This window comes from Salvelinus alpinus, chromosome 3 (assembly GCF_045679555.1).
Source record: "Salvelinus alpinus chromosome 3, SLU_Salpinus.1, whole genome shotgun sequence".
In the NCBI taxonomy this organism is placed as follows: Eukaryota; Metazoa; Chordata; class Actinopteri; order Salmoniformes; family Salmonidae; genus Salvelinus; species Salvelinus alpinus.
In genome coordinates, this window is record NC_092088.1 from 32,725,034 (window position 1) to 32,745,769 (window position 20,736).

General features: G+C 43.5%; 1 long non-coding RNA gene across 1 annotated transcript; it reads right to left on the reverse strand.

Annotated features, from left to right (window-relative positions):
- Positions 1–1,145: 1,145 nt before the first annotated feature.
- Positions 1,146–12,679, reverse strand: LOC139570571 (uncharacterized). Its single transcript, XR_011674109.1, has 9 exons — positions 11,521–12,679; positions 10,765–11,217; positions 9,305–10,262; positions 9,129–9,196; positions 3,505–3,602; positions 2,809–2,905; positions 2,019–2,196; positions 1,703–1,907; positions 1,146–1,511 (listed from the first exon to the last, which is right to left on the reverse strand). It is a non-coding gene; the product is annotated as an uncharacterized lncRNA (long non-coding RNA).
- Between the last annotated feature and the right edge of the window lie 8,057 nt (positions 12,680–20,736).

Genomic DNA, 20,736 nt, shown 5'->3' on the forward strand with positions numbered 1-20,736 from the left:
GGTGAACAGGGAGTACAGGAGGGGACTGAGCACGCACCCTTGTGGGGCACCAGTGTTGAGGATCAGCAAAGTGGAGATGTTGTTTCCTACCTTCACTTCCTGGGGTGGCACGTCAGGAAGTTCAGGACCCAATTGCACAGGGCGGGGTTCAGACCCAGGGCCTCAAGCTTAATGATACGCTTGGAGGTTACTATGGTGTTGAATGCGGAGCTATAGTCAATGAACAGCATTCTTACATAGGTATTCCTCTTGTCCAGATGGGATAAGACAGTGTGATGGCGATTGCATCGTCTGTGGATCTATTTGGGCGAATAGTCATTTAGTACAGTTACCTTTGCTTTCTTGGGTACAGGAAGAATAGTGGACATCTTGAAGCATGTGGGGACAGTAGACTGAGATAGGGAGAGATTGAATATGTCCGTAAACACTCCAGCCAGCTGGTCTGCGCACTCTCTGAGGATGCAGCTAGGGATGCCATCTGGGCCGGCTGACTTGCGATGGTTAACATGTTTAAATGTCTTATGTTGGCCATGGAGAAGGAGAGCCCACAGTCCTTGGTAGGGGGCTGCGTCGGTGGCGCTGTATTATCCTCAGAGTGAGCGAAGATGTTTAACTTCCCAGAAGCAAGATGTCATTGTCCGCAACATGGCTGGTTTCCCCTTTGTAGTCCATGATTGTCTGAAGAACCTGCCACAAGTTTTGTGTCTGAGCCATTGAATTGAGACTCCACTTCGTCTCTGATGTTTTGCCTGTTTGATTGCCTTACGGCAGGAATAACTACACTTCTTGGATTTGGCCATATTCCCAGTCACCTTGCCATGGTTAAATGCGATGTTTGCGCTTTCAGTTTTGTGTGAATGCTGCCATTTTCATAGTCACAGTGGGTACAACATCTCCTATACACTTCCTGGTAAACTCAGTCACCGTATCAGTATATACACATCGATATTATTCTCGGAGGCTACCCGGAACATATCCCAGTCCAGGTGATCAAAACATTCTTGAAGCGTGGATTCCGATTGGTCAGACCAGCATTGAATAATCCTTAGCACGGGTACTTCCTGAAGTGGGTCTGAACCAACACTTTATTACATCAAAATAACTTCATACTATGTAATTGATTGAAACACACACTCAGTGCTTAATGCATTTATTAAGACCTTTATTTATTTTAGCAGTCCCATTGAGATCAAGGACTCTTTTGCAACTCACAATCACAAAAACCCCAATCATGGCAGCATAGAAAATACTTGAAGTAAATACAAATAAACAATAATGAAGAACCACATTCCTCAGTAAAGAGGTCCTCAACCAACAGTATGAGTTGCAGATGATGTTGCCATAGTCTAGGACCGGAAGAGAGGTGGTGAGGAGAGGAAACATGACACATTCCTTCTCCACTAGCACATCATCAGGCAAATGACATTTCCCTGGATGGGTTCAGAAGGTGAGGGGTCAACGTCAGGAGACCAGGCTGCTCCCAAGGAAGGTGGTTGGTGGCCTTCTCCCTCCTGCGGGAGAAAGCGAGACCGAGAGAAAGAGTCAGGGGTGGTGTATGATTTCAGAAAGCATAGCAGTTGTCATCTGAGCTCTCAGCAATAGGACTTCTATCTTCATCAGAGTTACATTTACATTTACATTTACATTTAAGTCATTTAGCAGACGCTCTTATCCAGAGAGACTTACAAATTGGTGCATTCACCTTATGATATCCAGTGGAACAACCACTTTACAATAGTGCATCTAACTCTTTTAAGGGGGGATATTTGTTTATGACCTACATCAGTCATAAACAAATATCCCCTTCTCCCAGAATCAGCTTGTGGTAGGTATTCCTGGTGTCGACTTGGTCTTCAGGTGGCAGAGAAGGCCATTCTTCCCTCCCTCTGAAAACTCCACTGCATTGCCTAAAAGTCACATGTAAAGCAGTACATTTACAATTACACAAAATAGTGTGGAGGGTATTTGTAAAGCAAGACAAAAAGTTCAGTCCAAAAATAGTATAAACCTCAACTTACTCTGATCTTGCAGCTTAGGGAGAGTGCCGCCACAGTTCCCGCTGCTCTTTGTAGGCTCCCCCAGTGCCTCATCTCCTGCACCAGGATCCTCCCTTTCTCCTGCAGTCTGTTCATCAACATCAGTCTGTCAAGGTTGCCTTTTGATGGCAAGATGGCTGTTGCCTGTGAGCTGTAAACCCTGAGGTATATAACAGAACAGCAATGATTGCAGCCTACGCTGAAGGTAAACATTCAATCACAATAGATACCTTCTGCAATCATTATTTTTACTGGTGCCAAGTCTCTCCCATGGCCACAGTTATCAGTATTGAGCAGCTCATCCACTGTGGGGAGCCTAAACTCTGCCTGCTGCTCGTGAGGTTGAACAATGGCAGCTGTCAAGGCTGCTTTGTCCTCAATTTCTCAGAATCTGATGCCGCCTCTTGTTGCCGTCCAAATAAAAAGGGTGATTAGATGGACTATATATTCAGATATATTACATGACTATAAGAGAGCTACTATAGAGGCACAAACAAAGAGTACAAAGCAAGCAACTCATTTCTAAAGCATTTGTCGTCATGTAGTTAACATTATACAAGGCATGCAGAGGTGTGGCTCACAAGAGGTTTATGGTCACGTAATTTCTCAGTTTAATGAAATGTTTTGCATTAGATCAATTAATAACATAGGTCATACCTACATTTGATCATAAACATGGTCTGATGTGTATGACTAATGCATTTCCTTTCACAACTCACTTTTACTGCTTGATTAATAATGTGTTTGAGGTCATACTGTTGTTGGGGCTTACCTGTCAAATGGTAGAAGTAGTGTTTCCTCTTTCACACTGAGGTAAAGCCCTTCAAGCTTCTTCTGGAGATGCCCCGTCTGACTATCCTGAAGTGTGTCTGTCAAACATGACTCCACTGTCATCAAATCAATTATGAAGTTGAGACAGAAACATTCATGTTTCTACCTGTTGGATTCTGGCTTGAAACATACTTATTCCTCTCATCATGTTAGAACGTATTGATTACTTTACATGTTAGGTGTCAATGAAGGGTGAATAGGAACTTTGGGTATGGAAAGTTACTGAGTGAGACAAGGGGAAGTGCAGAAAGTTCATATTCTTTTCAAACATGTTATTGCTGAATATTAATATTTCTAAGTAAGGAGGCAAAGGGTAGCAGTTTGGTTTCAATTCCTGATAAGGCAGGCCATTTGCTGTGGAATTAGGACAATGGGGGATGTGGAACTCAACCAAAGATAAGGTCAGCAATTGGAGAGAAGACACTGCTGGGAGGGGAGCCATAGGGGGCCCACCCCGAAAACCATCTGACTACAGTCCTATCCCATACACACTTCCACGCCCATGAGTGTCCTAGACTTAGGCAACTCCCACCTAGTCAGAAGGTATAAATATATGCTTGTGGGTAGAATAAACTTGGTTTTAGATTTCTGGTTGTCCGTTTCAGTTTTTACTCTATTTGTTCAGAACCTAACATACCATCAGGCCACTGCTGGACCTCAGCAACCCACTCCTGTAGCACAGCGGTGTTAATATTCTAGCTCTGCCCGGCTGGTCTCCTCCAGTCTTTTGACATTCTGAAAAAATACAATTCAATTAATGAACAACATAGGTGAAGGTTCTACTTTTTCAAGTGAATCACACTAAAAGATTAGACTTTAATTTATACAGTCATCTTGATGTTTTCATACATCAAGATGACTAATAAAATAAAAAGCTGAGCCAGGATTGCAGACAAAAAAAAAAAGATTGAGAAAGCAGATACAGGTAAAACATGCGATCCATGTTGGTGAACTTCATCTTATTCCAGCCCATTGCCGGTAGTGTGATAATGTTTTTCCAACAGTACGGACAGACATCTTCAATCTTCAATTCTAATAATTTACTACTGTGTGCCTAACCAAGCAACATAAAGATTGCAATTACAGTCGTAAGATAAAAAATTAATCATTAACATCACATAATATCATCAGTCAAGCCCAAAAATTAAATGTCCTTCACTGTCAGCTTCTCCCTTCAGCAGTTTTTTATTATTATTATTTTTTTATTTCACCTTTATTTAACCAGGTAGGCTAGTTGAGAACAAGTTCTCATTTGCAACTGCGACCTGGCCAAGATAAAGCATAGCAGTGTGAACAGACAACAACACAGAGTTACACATGGAGTAAACAATAAACAAGTCAATAACATGGTAGAAAAAAAGAGAATCTATATACAATGTGTGCAAAAGGCATGAGGAGGTAGGCAATAAATCGAATAATTACAATTTAGCAGATTAACACTGGAGTGATAAATCATCAGATGATCATGTGCAAGTAGAGATACTGGTGTGCAAAAGAGCAGAAAAGTAAATAAATAAAAGCAGTATGGGGGGTGAGGTAGGTAAATTGGGTGGGCTATATACCGATGGACTATGTACAGCTGCAGCGATCGGTTAGCTGCTCGGATAGCAGATGTTTAAAGTTGTTGAGGGAGATAAAAGTCTCCAACTTCAGAGATTTTTGCAATTCGTTCCAGTCGCAGGCAGCAGAGAACTGGAAGGAAAGGCGTCCAAATGAGGTTTTGGCTTTAGGGATGATCACTGAGATACACCTGCTGGAGCGTGTGCTACGGGTGGGTGTAGCCATCGTGACCAGTGAACTGAGATAAGGCGGCACTTTACCTAGCATAGCCTTGTAGATGACCTGGAGCCAGTGGGTGTGACGACGAACATGTAGCGAGGGCCAGCCGACTAGGGCATACAGGTCGCAGTGGTGGGTCGTATAAGGTGCTTTAGTAACAAAACGGATGGCACTGTGATAAACTGCATCCAGTTTGCTGAGTAGAGTATTGGAAGCAATTTTGTAGATGACATTGCCGAAGTCGAGGATCGGTAGGATAGTCAGTTTTACTAGGGTAAGTTTGGCGGCGTGAGTGAAGGAGGCTTTGTTGCGAAATAGAAAGCCGACTCTAGATTTGATTTTGGATTGGAGATGTTTGATATGAGTCTGGAAGGAGAGTTTGCAGTCTAGCCAGACACCTAGGTACTTATAGATGTCCACATATTCTAGGTCGGAACCGTCCAGGGTGGTGATGCTAGTCGGGCGTGCAGGTGCAGGCAGCGAACGGTTGAAAAGCATGCATTTGGTTTTACTAGCGTTTAAGAGCAGTTGGAGGCCACGGAAGGAGTGTTGTATGGCATTGAAGCTCGTTTGGGGGTTAGATAGCACAGTGTCCAAGGAAGGGCCAGAAGTATACAGAATGGTGTCGTCTGCGTAGAGGTGGATCAGGGAATCGCCCGCAGCAAGAGCAACATAATTGATATATACAGAGAAAAGAGTCGGCCCGAGAATTGAACCCTGTGGTACCCCCATAGAGACTGCCAGAGGACCGGACAACATGCCCTCCGATTTGACACACTGAACTCTGTCTGCAAAGTAGTTGGTGAACCAGGCAAGGCAGTCATTAGAAAAACCGAGGCTACTGAGTCTGCCGATAAGAATATGGTGATTGACAGAGTCGAAAGCCTTGGCCAGGTCGATGAAGACGGCTGCACAGTACTGTCTTTTATCGATGGCGGTTATGATATCGATTAGTACCTTGAGCGTGGCTGAGGTGCACCCGTGACTGGCTCGGAAACCGGATTGCACAGCGGAGAAGGTACGGTGGGATTCGAGATGGTCAGTGATCTGTTTGTTGACTTGGCTTTCGAAGACCTTAGATAGGCAGGGCAGGATGGATATAGGTCTGTAACAGTTTGGGTCCAGGGTGTCTCCCCCTTTGAAGAGGGGGATGACCGCGGCAGCTTTCCAATCCCTGGGGATCTCAGATGATACAAAGGAGAGGTTGAACAGGCTGGTAATAGGGGGTGCGACAATGGCGGCGGACAGTTTCAGAAATAGGGGGTCCAGATTGTCAAGCCCAGCTGATTTGTATGGGTCCAGGATTTGCAGCTCTTTCAGAACATCTGCTATCTGGATTTGGGTAAAGGAGAAGCTGGGGAGGCTTGGGCGAGTAGCAGCGGGGGGGGGCGGGGCTGTTGGCCAAGGTTGGAGTCGCCAGGAGGAAGGCATGGCCAGCCGTTGAGAAATGCTTGTTGAAGTTTTCGATTATCACGGATTTATCGGTGGTGACCGTGTTACCTAGCCTCAGTGCAGTGGGCAGCTGGGAGGAGGTGCTCTTGTTCTCCATGGACTTTACAGTATCCCAGAACTTCTTGGAGTTAGAGCTACAGGATGCAAATTTCTGCTTGAAAAAGCTGGCCTTTGCTTTCCTGACTGACTGCGTGTATTGTTTCCTGACTTCCCTGAACAGTTGCATATCGCGGGGGCTCTTCGATGCTATTGCAGTTCGCCACAGGATGTTTTTGTGCTGGTCGAGGGCAGTCAGGTCTGGAGTGAACCAAGGGCTATATCTGTTCATAGTTCTGCATTTTTTGAACGGAGCATGCTTGTCTAATATGGTGAGGAAGTAACTTTTAAAGAATGACCAGGCATCCTCAACTGACGGGATGAGGTCAATATCCTTCCAGGGTACCCGGGCCAGGTCGATTAGAAAGGCCTGCTCGCAGAAGTGTTTTAGGGAGCGTTTGACAGTGATGAGGGGTGGTCGTTTGACCGCGGACCCGTAGCGGATACAGGCAATGAGGCAGTGATCGCTGAGATCTTGATTGAAGACAGCAGAGGTGTATTTGGAGGGCAAGTTGGTCAGGATAATGTCTATTAGGGTGCCCATGTTTACGGATTTAGGGTTGTACCTGGTGGGTTCCTTGATGATTTGTGTGAGATTGAGGGCATCTAGCTTAGATTGTAGGACTGCCGGGGTGTTAAGCATATCCCAGTTTAGGTCACCTAACAGAACAAACTCTGAAGCTAGATGGGGAGCGATCAATTCACAGATGGTGTCCAGGGCACAGCTGGGAGCTGAGGGGGGTCGGTAGCAGGCGGCAACAGTGAGAGACTTATTTCTGGAGAGATTAATTTTTTTAATTAGAAGTTCGAACTGTTTGGGCATAGACCTGGAAAGTATGACAGAACTTTGCAGGCTATCTCTGCAGTAGATTGCAACTCCTCCCCCTTTGGCAGTTCTATCTTGACGGAAAGTGTTATAGTTGGGTATGGAAATCTCAGAATTTTTGGTGGCCTTCCTAAGCCAGGATTCAGACACGGCAAGGACATCAGGGTTGGCAGAGTGTGCTAAAGCGGTGAGTAAGACAAACTTAGGGAGGAGGCTTCTGATGTTGACATGCATGAGGCCAAGGCTTTTTCGATCACAGAAGTCAACAAATGAGGGTGCCTGGGGACATACAGGGCCTGGGTTTACCTTCACATCACCCGAGGAACAGAGGAGTAGTAGGATGAGGGTGCAGCTAAAGGCTATCAAAACTGGTCGCCTAGAGCGTTGGGGACAAGGAATAAAAGGAGCAGATTTATGATTCTATAGATATAGAATAGATTCTGGGCATAATGTGCAGACAGGGGTATGGTGGGGCACGGGTACAGCGGAGGCAAGCCCAGGCACTGGGTGATGATAAGAGAGGTTGTATCTCTGGACATGCTGGTCTCAATGGGTGAGGTCACCGCATGTGTGGGAGGTGGGACAAAGGAGGTATCAGAGGTACGGAGAGTGGAACTACGGGGTCCATTGCAAACCAAAACAATGATAACTAGCCTGAACAACAGTATACAAGGCATATTGATATTTGAGAGAGACATACAGTAAGGCATAAAGTGATTGCAGGTCTTGATTGGGAGAGCTAGCTAAAACAACAGGTGAGATAACAGCAGCTAGTCAGCTAACACAGCAACAGCAGGTAAAAATGGCGACGACTAGGCAGAGAGGGTCGGATTAACTACACACAGAGCCTGAGTTAAAACACAGAGCCGACAGATAAAACACAAATAAACAGAATGGAGTACCGTGAATTAATGGACAGTCCGGCAGGCATCAGCTATGTAGCCAAGTGATCATAGTGTCCAGGGGGCAGCTGTAGATGGAGCAGGGAAGCCGCCACTAAGCTAGCACGCGGCGTTTAAAGTTAGTAGCCCGGGGGGTGGTCTTCTCAGACGGAGGGGGTCTGCTCAGACGGAGGCCGGTTGAGGGCACAGCGGATGGGGTATTCGTCTGCAGACCAGACGTGGTCGTGTCGACGGAGAATCCAAGCCGGATGGCGATGGCGAAAGAGAGGTTGTGATTGTAGAATTGTGTTTGCTAACTGGTGCTAGCTTCGTGGCAGTGGCGCTAGCTGCGCTAGCTGCAAGCTAGCTGTGAGGATCAGAAGTAGTGGCTCAGGGATTACGGCAGGAATCCGGCGTTGTTGTCGAGAGACAGTCCGATGCTGGTAAATTGGTGAGTAATATCCAGGCTAATAACAGGGCTGGTGTCTGTGCAGAAGGTAAAAGCTGCTAGCAGCGGCTAAAAATGGCTAAATAGCTTGTAGCTGATTAGCTGGTTAGCTACTGGGGGTTCTTGAATGTGTTCCAAAGTTAAAAAATAATAGCGATTCCGTATCACATTGGGTGAGGTAGGTTACCGGAAGGTATAATCGAATTAAAAATGGAAAAGAGATAGATTTTTTTTTAAATTATATACAAGAAATACGAAAAATACAAACGTACACGAGAGGACTAAACAAACACGTCTACACTGCTACGCCATCTTGGATCCTAACAAGTAGTAGGACACAGCAGTAACATGTGTCCAAAAAAATCCTGCTTTGGGACAATTTATTTGGTTTCCATTCGTCAATGTTTCTGTTTTTTTCCGGGGTGATGTAGTTAGCACCACATGGAGGACCATGGACTGCTTCCTACCATTTTACCTGGCTGGCTTGGTTGCACCTGCCGGGACTATAAACCCCCCTCCGGCTTAGCGCTCAGGGTCATTGGAGTATGCACGCCTCTCCACCGTGGCAAGGTGACAGTCCAGGAGGGGCAATTAGGTTTATCTTATTCATTGAAGTGTGCTGGAGCTCAAATATAAAGGACCACTTAATAGTTAAACAAGAAGGGAATTATGTTGCAACCCTAAACCTTATTCAGCATTAGTTATGTTACCATAATACAATTACCAGTCTTGGACATGTAATTTGTCGTGACAGCAGCTCTGGATATAAAACTATTCACCTGCTCGACTTCCTCTCTGGTTGTGTTGCTGGCACCAGGCTGATTGCGGCCTCTCCATTTGTGCTATACTGCCATAATGAACAAATAGAAAAAAGTTATGTATTAATTATATTATTTAAAAAAGCATTACAATATTCTTTCTGCATAACACAAAAACAGTCAAGGAAAACAATTACCTCACAAGACCATTCATGTGCCTTAGCAGGAGAGGGTGCATTTTTAGAAGCTCCTGCAACTCGGTACGCCTGCACAACTTTGTGCAAATATGGCCAGTATTTGCATGTAACAGAGCAGCAGAAAAAGCCCACCGTGCCAGCAGAAGACAGCTTCTTCTGCAAGTACATTGCATAGGCATATATCTCGCCTCTGTACATGTTGAGGGCCTTGAGGATCACGCTGTGTCGGCAAACTGCTATCTCAAGGCCCTCCTCTACTTTGGCAGACGATTTTCCTGACGTCTTTGGCCGCTGTCCACTCTAATGTGCACACACTCCTTTGCCTGGCGTCTACAACATGAAAATCACAGTGAAGTGCAGATATTAACTTTAAAAGAAACAAGCTCTAAACTGGGTGACATTAAGCCGTGTTATAGAAACTGAGAATGATTGGTCTTTGTATGGATATGTTTGATGAAGGATGACACATCATCTTCTTTCTCCAGGAAGACATCATAGAAACCCTTCTCAACATTCACGTAGCCTAGAGAGGTGGGTTGCTGGTTTAAATCCCAAACATCTGACCATGTTGCTCCAACCTCTGTGTGTCTTAGGGATTTGGATAAAGCAAAGAGACAAATCAATGTCCCACAATTTCTCTTCATGGAAAATGACAATTAATCTTCTAAAAAGATGATCAAAGGCAATATAACAAACATATACTTCATAACAAAAAGACCAGCATGCACTTTAAGAAGGTATAATTATACCCTGAACAAAACACATAAGCTAGTACAAACCCTGAGGCTTTCCGGAAGCAGTATTGCTTGCGATTCCCATCCACTGATATAGCATGCATCTCCTGTGAGCAGGCAGGACAATGTAGGAGATCGCTTCCACAAAGCGTGTCTATTTCAAGCCGCCCGTATGTCCACTCGAGGAATGCTTTCTGGAACGTGTCGCCACATATCTTTCCACTCTAACATGCAAAACAGAGGTATAAGTAAGGGGAAATTGTCACGTTCCTGACCTTATTTCCTTTGTTCAGTCTTGTTTTGTTGGTCAGGACGTGAGCTGGGTGAGCATTCTATGTTATGTGTTTCTATGTTGGGTTTATTGTTTGGCCTAATATGGTTCTCAATCAGAGGCAGGTGTTTGTCATTGTCTCTGATTGGGAACCATATTAAGGTTGACTGTTTTCACTGTTTGTTTGTGGGTGATTGTTGCCGTGTCTGTGTTTGTTCGCCACACGGTACTGTTTTCGCTCGTTTGTTCACGTCGTTTATTGTTTTGTCAAGTGTTTTTTTGTCGTCGTTTAATAATTAAAGTATGTATTCAAACCACGCTGCGCTTTGGTCCGATCCTTGCTCCTCCTCAGACGAGGAGGATTACGACGAGCGTTACAGAAATGTTTATATTAGGGACAAATATTAACCACTAATTCATTCAAATTATCATTTGATTAGTATATACACACTTACCCTGTCAAAGTGCTTTGTTCTTCCGTCAAGCATTCCCACAAAGACTTGACGGGAGCATCCTGGGGCCAACACCTTCATGTCTTCAAAGGACTTGAAGTGGTCCACTGTGAAGATGGTCTGGTGAGTCACGGAGCCTGGCCGGTAGCCACTCTTTACAAAATTCATCCAGCCCCACTGTCCAATGTCTCAGACACCCGGTATCACGTTTCAGGAGAAGACCCAGATGCAAACAGTGTCAAAGTAACAAAAGTTTACTAGAACAGGGGGCAGGCAAAACGACAGGTCAAGGGCAGGCAGAGGTCAGTAATCCAGATCAGAGTCCATACGGTACAGAACGGCTGGCAGTCTCGGGGTCAGGGCAGGGAGAGGTCAATAATCCAGGCTGGTGTGACAAGGTACAGAATGGCAGGCAGGCTCAGGGAAGCCAGAATGGTCAAAACCGGGAAACAGGAACTAGAAAAAGACAGGACAAGGGGGAAACCGCTGGTAAGCTTGACGAACAAAACGAACTGGCAACAAACAGAGAACACAGGTATAAATACACTGGGGATAATGGGGAAGATGGGTGACACCTGGAGGGGAGTGGAGACAAGCACAAAGACAGGTGAAACAGATCAGGGTGTGCCACACAGAGCAGTTCAGAGCAGGAAGGGACAGGTTGTAGCACCCTGAGTCAGGAGTAATTATTAGGAAGTAATTAATTACATTCTTAAAAAATGTGAATAGAAGTAAAGTCCTTAAAAACTACACACTTACCATTTATTCCAATCAGGATGACCTGCTTGCCACTCGTCACTGTCAGGGCGCTGCGGGCGCAACCACACAACTGTGGCACAGCCATGGGCAAAAGACAAAGTGGACACCAAATTGTGATGCCAAAGAATCACAAATAAATGGTTCTATATATTTGGACTGTAAATACTTGTGGCGGCAGGATGCCTAGTGGTTAGAGCGTTGGGCCACTAACCAAAAGGTTGCTGGATCGAATCCTCGAGCTGACAAGGTAAAAATCTGTTGTTCTGCCCCTGAACAAGGCAATTAACCCACCGTTCCGGGGTAGGCCGTCATTGTAAATAAGAATTTGTTCTTAACTGACTTGCCTAGTTAAATATGGTTCAATCAATACTGATGCATTGAAAATTGTGCAGCATGACTAAAAAGTTGGTATTGCAGGATGTACTATCTGATTTCATTTGAAACACCAAAACAATAAACACAACGTGCTCCTGGAAGGCAAGGGACCCCTCATCATCTTAATGAGTTACGGTGGTTGGGGACAAGGGGCGATAAAACCCTTCAAACCGAGACTCCCTGTTGTGCAAAACCTTGGTGCTATGGGTGGCCAAGTCACATGTGGCACAGAGAAGATGCCTGGGCAGGCAATCTCTCTGCGCCGCACAACAGCATCCTCACTGTTGCAATACTGACACTGGCCCAACACAGTACCTTCAGCAGAGAGCATGCCTCACTATTTTCAACCCCACTTTTGTGCACACAAGGTCTGCCTTTCTGCCTAAGTCACCTTTGGGGTTACATGACAATCTGGCCCCGTGAAACTCCCCGTCAGCTCCTGTAGGTCCTGCATCACGGAGTCGTGTGGAGATAAAAAAATAATAATAATAAAAAAAACATGACAAAACTCATGAAAATAATAGTTGTATGAACATTTTTTAAGGTTGGCATGGTATTTGTTTGACATTCTAGCATACTGTAGCTGTATCTTGTGGGGATAGGTGCAGGAACACGGGTGCTGCAGGAGGATGGGTACTGGTACTGGAAACTATTACGTAAAAATTGTGTTATATTTCTTCATCAATGCAACTTAAGTATAACTGGGTGAATAGATGAGAATCCACTCTGACAGATATGTGTCATAAAATTATGATATACTGTATGTTATTATATTAGATATATAAGTCAGAAGGTTACATGCCAAATACATTTAAACTCAGTTTTGTACAATTCCTGACATTTAATCCCAGTAAACATTCCCTGTTTTAGGTCAGTTAGGATCACCACTTTGCTCAAACACACTGACCTCAATCCAATAGAAAATTTGTGGGCAGAACTGAAAAAGTGTGTTTGAGCAAGGAGGCCTACAAACCTGACTCAGTTACACCACCTCTGTCAGGAGGAATTGGCCAAAATTCACCCAACTTATTGTGGGAAGCTTGTGGAAGGCCACCCGAAACGTTTGACCCAAGTTAAACAATTTAAAGGCAATGCTACCAAATACTAATTTTGTGTATGTAAACTTCTGACCCACTGGGAATGTGATGAAAGAAATCAAATCTGAAAAAAAACATTCTCTCTACTAGTATTCTGAAATTTCACATTCTTAAAATAAAGTGGTGATCCTAACTGACCTAAGACAGGGAATTTTTACTAGGATTAAATGTCAGGAATTGTACAAAACTGAGTTTAAATGTATTTGGCTAAGGTGTATGTAAACTTCAGACTTCAACTTTATATATAATTAAAAATAACACCACCCTACTCCACTAGGCCATAAATATTTAGGGTTAAAACAATTTAGTTCTACCTCAGGCCAACAACTTGTAAGGATGGAACACCACCACTTAACACACCCTGTAACTCTTCTTGATGTCAAGTCTCGCACACCCAAATACCTCTCTGCAGCTGCCACCACAGCGTCAATTTTCTGCGTCCATCCCTGCAGTACAGTTGATAACCATTGCTCTAAATGCTAAAAATCCAATCTTACTGAAATATCCATCACTTGTTGCCCTACACCTCTGTACTGGTACAGATCTACTACTCACACCACTCCTCTCAGGATCCCTCCCCGTTGACCCATCTTCCTCTAATTTCTTCACTGTCTCAGCATATGACAACATCTGCACTACTCTGACCCTGGAAACCTCAACCTGCCTCTCTCACACGGGACATTTCTGATCCCCAGCCGCATGGGCACCCCTACAATTAACACATACCACTACTTTCCCCAATGCGACACATTTTTTGTCTCATGCCCTTCTGCACAATTCTCACACCTAGGAACCTCCCTCCTGCACACTGCTGCCACATGCCCATAAGCTTGACACCTGTAACAACTTAATGTATTCGGCACAAAAGCTTGTACAGGATAAATTATATATACTAACATCAATTTGTCAGGCAAAGACTCAACATCAAAACTCAAAAGAACAGACAATGACTCTTCTGTTTCACCACTCAAGCCACCCTGTCTGCGTCGCACCAAACGACGAGCATCACAAACACTGGGAATCTTCCCCTTCAGTTGGTCAAATTTAAATGTACTGCTACCCTAGTAATCACTCGTTTCAATGGCGCCCTTTAATTGGGAGCAAACCAATTCACATTTCTTGCCCACCATGCCTTTAGCGCGGAGCGCCTTCTCCCTCTTACCAGCAGAAACACAAACAATTATCACAAGACCACTTCTGGTTACCCTCACCGATTCCACAGCACCCAACTCTGTTTTCACACACCCTGAAACCACAAATGGATCAGCCAAAAGGCAAGGGTCCTCCAAAAACTTCACTCCTACTGTCACAGACTCATCTTCATCCTGACCCTCGGTGCAAGCCTCTGGCTCCAAGAACTTCACTACACCTCCGATACTTCGCCCTCATTCACTTCCATTTCCCCTGCTGTCTTCAGCTTACTCTGTTTACACTTTCTAACATTCTTCTTAAACAAACCGTCTCCCTTTTTCCCAACAATTTTTAACTGACTCAAGCTCACCCTCTTCCTCCCTCTCTCTCTTATACCTCCTCTGCCTCTCCTTTTCCCTCCATTCCTCCTCCGTATTCCAAGTATGCGTCTCCTTATGATAATACTGCACTTCTCCTGACATACATCTTGTTCTTGCCTTCTCAAGGGACGCCATTTAACCGGCTGTCCTGTCACAATATCCGTACAATAAGCACGAACCCCTCGGGATATAGCGCTCAACAGTATATCGAACTTATAAAGCAGCTGCTTTGTCTTGATGTTCCTCTTTATCAAAGGCTACAGCGACACTTTTCCATTTCAAACAAGTGCGCTCTTCCAACCACCACTTCTCGCTAAATGGGCTTGATACGCTTTCACTTTTTCATTGACAGTCCGTCACTCACTGCCAGACACTTTTAAATCATGAAATAAATACCTCAATAATTCACTAAAAAGTATTTCCAAGTGCTTACACGATTGATAAAATATATATTTTTAAACATAATTAATAACGGCGACAAGCTAGCTAAAAAGGCCCAATGTTCACTGGGGTTGCAACCGGCGGGAACCAAAAAGCTAACATTAGCATGCAAGATACTACCAAAGATTAATATAACTAAACCAAGTTACAGGCTGACTACACCGCTCAAGCGTTGAAAATTACATTTAGAAATCTATATTATTCAATTATTGCATCCACACTGCTCGTGCGCGCCGACGAGCATCTGCGTTGCCAAGGGCTAAAATAGAAGTCAGTTCTATTTGTGACGCAGATTGCGCTGCATGTCCTGCCTCCATCTCCTCATTAGTTTATAGAAGTAGGTACCAACGTGTCATCTCCTCATTGGTTATACCCACATGGGTTACTGAAAAAGGAACGAGGTCAGTGGCGGTAATGCACCTAATTTATGAAAGTTGCCAATCTCAATATAAAGTCAAGAGAAGAAAAAGCCTGGAAGGAGGACTGGGATATAAACATTATGTTGTTATTTTACCTGAAATGCACAAGGTCCTCTACTCCGACAATTAATCCACACATAAAAACGTTCAACCAAGTCGTTTCTAGTCATCTCTCCTCCTTCCAGGCCTTTTCATCATTTAACATATATGGTAATTGGCATCTAAACTTTCATAGTATTACCACGACAACCGGCAACAGTTTGTCTGTCAATCACCCACGTGGGTATAACCAATGAGGAGATGGCACGTGGGTACCTGCTTCTATAAACCAATGAGGAGATGGGAGAGGCAGGACTTGCAGCGCGATCTGCGTCAGAAATAGGAATGACTTCTATTTTAGCCTTTGGCAACGCAGACGCTCGTTGGCGCGCACGAGCAGTGTGGGTGCAATAATTAAATAACATAGATTTCTAAATATATTTTGCAACGAGCGGTGTGGGCAGCCTATTAGACCACAGCCTGTCGTTTCCAATGGGAACAGATGAGTCATAGTGGGCAGAACAAGCAAGCTGGGTGGGCAGAGCCAAGCACGAGCTAGCGAGATCCTATTGGTTCGTTCCTGCATACATCTTCATATTTCCGTAACGGAACGCCTTCTCTGTGAAATGAGAGCCTGCAATAACTCAATTCGACTTCGCACTCCTTCTAAACAACGCGATTAAAAAAAAACTTTGGCAAAGGCTAAAGTCTACAAAACTTAGTCCACTCTGTTCATAACAGATTATAGTTTTGGGAACAGAAAACAACTGTATTGAGATCAAATGTATCTTCGATGAGAACATTTACAGAATCATCCATCTTGTTCCATCTTCTCTCCCACTGCCCGCCAGTGGGCTTCCTCTTACTACCATATTTGGTAGTGAGAGGCAACACCAAGAGGATGCTTCATATTTATACATCCAGTGAAATATCTGTCTTGTTGTTCTATCTGTGATAATACTGTTGGCCAGAGCGAAAAATCACTTCCTGTCTGCAAGATTAACCAATATACGTAACTGATTCAAATAAAATACTTTCGAATTATGCTGTCCGAAATACAGAAAATACTAGATTATGTGTCATTTCTTGTCCAATAACGTACCTCATTCTCACTGTAAAATAGCTAGCTAGCTTCAACTAAATAAGCAGTTGTTTATTTGTACTAATAGCACAAACTCAGGGCGCATCGAGTTTAAAGAGATTCAGAATGGGCGTGGCATCAGAGGTATCTGGCGTTATTGAGTATGATTCGCCATACGTTTGTGCTATTAGTACATAAAAACATTGTCCTTATTTGTACATACTTAATGAGAGACTGGGTTGAAAATAAGGACACTTTTTTCGCTATTACTTCAAAACTACGGCAAGCAGCAGGGCATATGGTAACGTTATGAAACTGGGCTTCATGGCGGATGCAATTAACTAGTTTTTAATCAGAAAAAAGCGCTGTTAAAAATGTGATGTGTCCAGCCTACCAAGAGGGCAGATTACAAATACGGTGCTTGGCTAAGTAAGCTATCTTTCCTGCAAGCCACCTAGCTAGCTGACTTTAGTATATCTACTGAAACGTATATTGCTAACATACTGTAACAACCCTGGGTTTATAAGCGCGGAAATCGACTGCTGTTTCATTACAATACTAATGTGTTACAGTGTGGAGGGAAATCGAATAATTGTTCTGTTTGCTAACTTATCTAGCGAACTAAGTTGGCTTAACAAAAGGCCCAACTGAAGGGCGGGACTAATAACAAGATAAACAATGTAGGGCATACGGGATCTGTGAAATGTGTATAGGTGCGGAGCTTTTGTGAAATAGCACAGTTACAAGTGGAAATAAAATTGGATGGACAACAGAAATAGAGGAAGGACTAAGAACAAACAAGAGAGAACTATTATAAAGTAGACTGTGTCTGTAAAATGGGTATAAGATGTATAAATTGAAGGTAAAAGCAGAAGTGTTTATTAGTTTACTCCAATTGGGGGATCGGTGGTAGGGTTGCGGGGAATAATAATAAAGGTATATTCTTTAAAAAAGTATGTATGTCTATATAGGTATGTGTATGTATATATGTGTATATGTATGCATGCGTGTATGGATATATATATTTACCCCAAAAAATATGGGGGATTGGAAATGATGCAGACAATTACATTGGAAGCAACATTCTTTCCGCAATATTAAGCTGATCCACCCCTAAAAAAATAAATAAAAAAACTGTCGTTCAACTGTCGTTCAAACTGTGCAATAGAGTAATATATTCATTTTTTTTTGTCTTACAGATAATAAATACTGTGTGGTACCTTTCTGGAGTGGATTCCAGATACAGAAACAGAATTCCTTTGCCTGCATATGTCATTGTATCCCTGTCAGGAATTAGACATTGTTTGATTTTAAGCAGATGACTCATGAGCTGAATGGCAGTTTGATCATGACAACACTCCTCCCACAGCTTTACAAGTATTCCCTGAACATTACTACACTGACCATACTATATGTTTCTTTGTGAGTGGCATTTTAATCATGACCACCAGTTCTCTTAACTACAGTACAGATTGTTGCCCCAGATAATGTGATTTAACCAAAGATTTTTGGTATCCATTATTGGGAGTTACAGAATAGATCATGTTTGGTGTAGCGCAGAGAATTTGACCAACCTTAGCGAGGCGAGGAAAGAGGAGTCTCAACATGTCTGTCCAGTTGCAAGGGTCCGTTTTTAAATTTAGAAAATGCTCCGTTATTAAAATAAAAACAGTTTTTCCTTCATGAAGTAATTCAACAATATGTATGCCGCCATGTTGTCCATTTCAAGTCTTCTCTCATGGATCGAGACAGTTCTCTATCATCATGACATGCAGCACTTTGGGGTGGAAACCCACCTGTCTTGATCAATGAGAGAAGACTTGAAATAGACAAGATGTTAGCTAAAATCTTTGGGTGAATCACATCTGGTGTATCAATCTGTAGCTACAGTACTCTACACTTGGGTTTACACCTCAGACACACTGAACTTTACTACACTGTTCATGCTATATTTTTTGTATGTTACTTTTACCATAACATTTTTGTTGAACACCCAGTTGTCTTGAACTAGCATTAAATAGTGTAAACACTCCAGTATTTTTGATTTACAAATAAACATTATTTGGATATCTGAATGTCTAGCATCTGTTTGATGCTACAGAGCCCTGTACAGCGTATATAAATATATTCTGTGAATCGCTCAAGGCAGACACATTTAAGATTGATATACACTGCATTCAGAAAGTATTCATACCCCTTGACTTTTTCCACTTTTACGTTACAGCCTTATTCTAAAATGGATTAAACCCCCCCCCCTCCAATCTACACACTACCCAATAAAGACAAAGCAAAAACAGGTTTTAGGAAAATTTAGCAAATTTATTCAAAATAAAAACTGGAAATATTACATTTACATAAGTATTCAGACCCTTTACTCAGTACTTTGTTGAAGCACCTCTGGCAGTGATTACAGCCTTGAGTCTTCTTGGGTATGACGCTACAAGCTTGGCACACCTGTATTTGGGGAGTTTCTCCCATTCTTCTCTGCAGATCCTTTCTGCAGATCCTTTCTGAGACTAGTCAGGATCAAGGGAAAGATGAACGGAGCAAAGTAGAGAGATCCTTGATGAAAACTTGGTCCAAAGTGCTCAGGACTTCAGACTGGGGCAAAGGTTCACCTTCCAACAGGACAATGAACCTAAGCACACAGCAATGACAACGCAGGAGTGGCTTCGGGACAAGTCTCTGAATATTCTTGAGTGGCCCAGCCAGAGCCCAGACTTGAACCCGATCTAAAATCTCTGGAGAGACTTGAAAATAGCTGTGTAGCGACGCTAAGCACACAGTCTCTCCAGAGATTTTAGATCGGGTTCAAGTCTGGGCTCTGGCTGGGCCACTCAGGAACATTCAGAGACTTGTCCTGAAGCCACTCCTGCGTTGTCATGGCTGTGTGCTTAGGTTCATTGTCCTGTTGGAAGGTGAACCTTTGCCCCAGTCTGAAGTCCTGAGCACTTTGGACCAAGTTTTCATCAAGGATCTCTCTACTTTGCTCCGTTCATCTTTCCCTTGATCCTGACTAGTCTCCCAGTTCCTACCGCTGAAAAACATCCCCACAGCAAGATGCTGCCACCACCATGCTTCATCGTAGGAATGGTGCCAGGTTTCTTCCAGGTGTGACGCTTGGCATTCAGGCCAAAGACTTCAGTCTTGGCTTCATCAGACCAGAGGATCTTTTTTCTCATGGTCTGAGAGTACTTTATGTGCCTTTTGGCAAACTCAAAGCGGGCTGTCATGTGCCTTTCACTGAGGAGTGGATTCAATCAGGCCACTCTACAATAAAGGCCTGATTGGTGGAGTGCTGCAGGGATGGTTGTCCTTCTGGAAGGTTCTCCCATATCCACAGAGGAACTCTGGAAATCAGTCAGAGTGACCATCGGGTTCTTGGTCATCTCCCTGACCAAGGCCCTTCTCCCCCGATTGCTCAGTTTGGCTGGGCGGCCAGCTCCAGGAAGAGTCTTGGTGGTTCCAAACTTCTTCCATTGAAGAATGATGGCCAGTGTGTAGTTGGGGACCTTCAATGCTGCAGAATTTGTTTGGTAACCTTCCCCAGATCTTTTTTTTAGTTAACCTTTATTTAACTAGGCAAGTCAGTTAAGAACTAATTCTTATTTTAAAATGAAAGCCTGCCCCGGACAGATTTTTTTTAAATGGATTATCTACACAGGTGTACAAAGGTACAAATGCCCATTATCAGCAACCATCACTCCTGTGTTCCAATGGCACGTTGTGTTAGCTAATCCAAGTATATCATTTAAAAAGGCTAATTGATCATTAGAAAACCCTTTTGCAATTATGTTAGCACAGCTGAAAACTGTTCTGATTAAAGAAGCAATAAAACTGGTATTCTTTAGACTAGTTGAGTATCTGGAGCATCAGCATTTGTGGGTTTGATTACTGGCTCAAAATGGCCAGAAATAAATAACTTATTTTGAAACTCGTCTGTCTATTCTTGTTATGAAAAATGAAGGCTATTCCATGCGAGAAATTGCCAAGAAACTGAACTTGTTCAACGCTGTGTACTACTCCCTTCACAGAAAAGCGCAAACTGGCTCTAACCATAATAGAAAGAGGAGTGGGAGGCCCCGGTACACAACTGAGCAAGAGGACAAGTACATTAGAGTGTCTAGTTTGAGAAACAGATGCCTCTCAAGTCCTCAACAGGCAGCTTCATAAAATAGTACCCGCTAGACACCAGTCTCAACATCAGCAGTGAAGAGGGATTCTGAAAGTGCTTTGTTTCTGGCCATTTTGAG